The sequence below is a fragment of the Bidens hawaiensis genome, unplaced genomic scaffold (assembly GCF_021521415.1).
Source record: "Bidens hawaiensis isolate Kalapana, Puna unplaced genomic scaffold, B.hawaiensis_p1.1 tig00062805_1, whole genome shotgun sequence".
NCBI classification, from domain to species: domain Eukaryota; kingdom Viridiplantae; phylum Streptophyta; class Magnoliopsida; order Asterales; family Asteraceae; genus Bidens; species Bidens hawaiensis.
In genome coordinates, this window is record NW_027506525.1 from 50,001 (window position 1) to 55,000 (window position 5,000).

Genomic DNA, 5,000 nt, shown 5'->3' on the forward strand with positions numbered 1-5,000 from the left:
ATAAATCTAATCATATTAGAGCTCGCCAAGAAGTACTTGGTACTATAATCTTTGAAGGAAGAATACCGACTCCTGAAGATGCTCAAGAATCTTTTCGGTTGTTCGTTCGAGAACTACGATTCGGTCGTTGTGGTCGGACTCTATTATGTATTTCTGACCACATTCTCCATTGGACCCTCCTATCTCTTTTTTCTCCGAGCTCACGTTATGGAAGAAAGAGAAGAAGGAGCCGAGAAGAGGGTATCAGCAACAACTGGTTTTATTACGGGACAGCTCATAATGTTCATATTGATCTATTATGCGCCTCTGCATCTAGCACTGGGTAGACCTCATACAATAAATGTCCTAGCTCTACCGTATCTTTTGTTTCATTTCTTCTGCAATAATCACAAAAACTTCTTTTATTACGGATCTACTACTAGAAATTCAATGCGTAATCTCAGCATTCAATGTGTATTCCTGAATAATCACATTTTTCAATTATTGAATCATTTCATTTTACCAAGTTCAATGTTGGCGAGATTAGTCAACATTTTTATGTTTCGATGCAACTGCTTCTTTAGTTTTAGTGCCAACAACTAAGAATTGTGTTCCCCTACTTGCTGCATCAAAAACCAAATCACAAGCTTCTAATAAAAAACGAGCAGTTCTAGTAAGATTTGTAATATGAATACCTTTACGTTTTGTAGAGATATAAGGTGCCATTTTTTATTATATTATAGGATCTGTTAGATATCTTTTAGAAGATGACATTCCGCCACTCGGACTCGAACTCCGAGATGCTCTAGCACTGCTTCCTAAGAGCAGCGTGTCTACCGATTTCACCATAGCAGCTTGCTCGAACTCATAATAGCCTATTTATATTCAATCATCGAGATTGAACAAGTCAATTAGTAAAGCCTGTAAATACTGGTACCGTACTTCAAGTAGGTGATGGTATTGCTCGTATTCATAGTCTTGATGAAGTAATGGCGGGTGAATTAGTAGAATTTCAAGAAGGTACAACAGGTATTGCTCTTAATTTGGAATCAACTAATGTTGGTGTTGTTTTAATGGGTGATGGTTTGCTGATACAAGAAGGGAGTTCTGTAAAAGCAACAGGAAGAATTGCTCAGATACCAGTGAGTGAGGCCTATTTGAGTCGTGTTATCGCCCTGGCTAAACCTATTGATGGTAGAGGTGAAATTTCATCTTCTGAATATAGGTTAATTGAATCACCCGCTCCGGGGATTATTTCTCGACGTTCTGTATATGAGCCTCTTCAAACAGGGCTTATTGCTATTGATTCAATGATTCCCATAGGACGTGGTTAGCGAGAATTATTTATTAGGGATAGATAGACTGATAAAACAGCAGTAGCAACAGATACAATTCTAAATCAACAAGACCAAAATGTAATATGCGTTTATGTAGCTATTGGTCAAAAAGCATCTTCTGTGCCTCAGGTAGTTACTACTTTCCAGGAAAGGGGCGCGATGGAATATACTATTGTGGTAGCCGAAACGGCGGATTCCCCTGCGACATTACAATACCTCGCTCCTTATACAGGAGCAGCTCTGGCAGAATATTTTATGTACCGTGAACGACACACTTTAATTATTGATGATGATCTTTCTAAACAAGCGCAAGCTTATCGCCAAATGTCTCTTCTATTACGAAGACCGCCTGAGCGCGAGGCTTATCCAGGAGATGTTTTTTATTTACATTCACGCCTTTTGGAAAGAGCTGCTAAATTAAGTTCTCTTTTAGGTGAAGGAAGTATGACCGCTTTACCAATAGTTGAAACCCAATCGGGAGACGTTTCGGCTTATATTCCTACTAATGTCATTTCAATTACTAATGGACAAATATTCTTATCTGCCGACCTATTCAATGTTGAAATCCGACCCGCTATTAATGTGGGTATCTCTGTTTCCAGAGTGGGGTCTGCAGCCGGTTAAAGAGAAAGTCAATATACTTATATGTTTTTGACTATTTATAAATCACAATCTGTTCCTAACTAAATAGAATACCATCATTCAGTATAAAATGACAAGATATTAAAGTAACTCAAAAAACGGGTTTCTTGAGCTAATAGCAATCTTTTATTAATAGAAAGCCTCTATTATTTTCAATTAGGAATTAATTTTAAAAAAATATTAATACTGATAGCACTAGGACCTACTAAATAGTTTATTAGTCAATCTTGGTTTATATGATTATGATCATCTCATGATTTAGTATATTGAAAGAAATAATTATTAATAATAAATAAATTATTTAGAATATTAGTTAAATATAAAATTTTAATAACAATATCAATAATTAAGAAATTATTCAGTCCATATATTGTCTTTTTTGGGAGACAGAGGAAATGCATCTCAGGTACATCAATTAGTAGGTATGAGAGGATTAATGTCGGATCCCCAAAGGCAAATGATTGATTTGCCCATTCAAAGCAATTTACGCGAATGACTCTCTTTAACAGAATATATTATTTCTTGCTACGGACCCGGAAAGTGGTTGTGGATACCGCTATACGAACATCAGATGCAGGATATTTCACGCGCAGACTTGTTGAAGTAGTGCAACACTTTGTTATACGTCGAACAGATTGTGGCACTATTCGAGGTATTTCTGTAAGTCCTCAAAATGGAATGATGGCGGACAGGATTTTTATTCAAACATTAATTGGTCGTGTATTAGCAGATGATATATATATATAGGTTCACGATGCATTGCTACTAGAAATCAAGATATTGGGGTATTATATTGAACCTTTTCAGTATCAAACGAATGAATGAATTAGGTAATAGTTTCCTAATTCAGTATCTGTGGCAGTAGTTTTAAATAAAAGATTCGTTTAATAACCTTCTTTAGTGGGCTTTTGAAGCCTTCTATATCAATTCTTTAGTTACTGTCATAATTATCGTAATCGAGTGGCGGTGGTTTAATTAATAATTCATCGCCAAAGATTTTTTCTCCAATTTAATTATTAAATTTTTTTTTATATTTAGAACTTTAGCTAAATAATATTTAGCTAAAATAAATAGATATATTAATTATAGTAAAATAATAGAAAATAATTAAAATTTATAATTGCTAATATTATAAAATAATATAATATAATTATTATTAACAAATATTAATTAATATTTGTTATGTCATAAATAAATAATAAATATGTCTATTTATTTTATTTATTTTAAATTAAAATATTATGTAACTATTAATAAATATGTCCATAATTGGGCTATGGACATACCAGTATTAAATTAAATATTAATTTATTTTCAAATATTAAATTAAATATTAAATAAAGATAATAAATAATTAAATAATCCAAATAATAATATGATGTAATAATTCAATATTAAATTATTTAATTTATTTTTTTGTTAGTTAAATTTATTTCAATATTAAATAAATTTAGAATATTTTAAAAAAATAATATTAAATTAAATATTTTATAGCTTGTTAATAAAATAGCCCAAAAAGTGGCGGAATGCTCTCGAAACCAATTCACTTGAGTGAGACAGAGGAGAGTGGAATTTCGTCTGTAGGGAAGAAATCCGTAAATATAAGAAGGCACGCCAAAAGCGAAGGCAGCTCTCTGGGTCCCTACCGATGTTGGGGTGCGAAAGCATGTTTCGCCTATTGTCCAAGATTCCCCACTGCTGCCCCTGCGGAAGTCTAGGCCATATTAATAGTAAATATTACAAATAATATTATAAATATTATTATAATATTATTATTAATAAGTAAATATTATTATTATTAATGATATTAGAAATAATTATTAATATCATTATGGGCTTATATATTATTAATATAATTATATTAATAATTAAAATAATTACGTCTATTGTTTTAAATATTATTATTAAAATAATATTATTTACTTATTCGAAAGGATAAGTAGAGCCGATGTTCTTATTTCTATTTAATAAGCTTTAAGCGTCATAAACTATTTACTTAACAAACAGATTTTATCAATAATATTTTATAATAAAAATTATTTTGTTAAATTAATATTTAGTTAATCTATATTTTAGCAATGATTTTATATAGATTGATATTTATTTACATTGAATAATTTATATTAAAATTTAATATAAATGATATTAAAATAAACAATATTGGTAGAAATATTGTTTATTAATATTTGCTATATAATTTATTCAATTATTAGACTAAATTCATTCTTTTATCCCTATATAAATTTAAAATTAATCCTATAGGTCTAAATATTCAATTCATACATCCTAATACACCTCTAAATTGTACAGATAATATACTAAATTGAATTTCATCTACTCTCCATAAAATCATATTACCTAGTAGACTAAATGTATTATTCCGTAATAAAGTTTACTAATATCACGGTACTACTTCGCTATCGGTCACCGCTAAATACTCCTGGGTGATCGATAGCGAAGTAGTACCGTGAGGGAAGGGTGAAAAGAACAACCATCGGGGAGTGAAATAGAACATGAAACCGTAAGCTCTCAAGCAGTGGGAAGAGCCCGGGGCTCTGACCGCGTGCCTGTTGAAGAATGAGCCGACGATTCATAGGCAGTGGCTTGGTTAAGGGAACCCACCGGAGCCGTAGCAAAAGCGAGTCTTCATAGGGCAATTTGTCGCTACTTATGGACCCGAACCTGCGTGATCTATCCATGGCCAAGATGAAGCTTGGGTGAAACTAAGTGGAGGTCCTAACCGACTGATGTTGAAGAATCAGCGGATGAGTTGTGGTTAGGGGTGAAATGCCACTCGAACCTAGAGCTAGCTGGTTCTCCCCGAAATGCGTTGAGGCGCAACCTGTTGGTTGCTTGCCTGTGACTTGACTTCTTCGTACTCCTTCTCCTAGAAAGCGACTTCTTTCATACCTCGACAGCTAGGTCTTTGCCGACTCTTAGCTTTCCAGGAGGGTTGGTGTTCAACCTTCATTCAATAGAGCTATCTATCCGAAAGGTCTTAATAAAAGAATCCCGGTAGCATGCATGAATGAGTCAGACGCT

General features: G+C 32.9%; 1 pseudogene; it reads left to right on the forward strand.

Moving 5' to 3' along the window:
* LOC143618071 (ATP synthase subunit alpha, chloroplastic pseudogene) overlaps positions 1–1,940 on the forward strand; it is a 2,286-nt pseudogene extending 346 nt beyond the window's left edge.
* Positions 1,941–5,000: the final 3,060 nt, after the last annotated feature.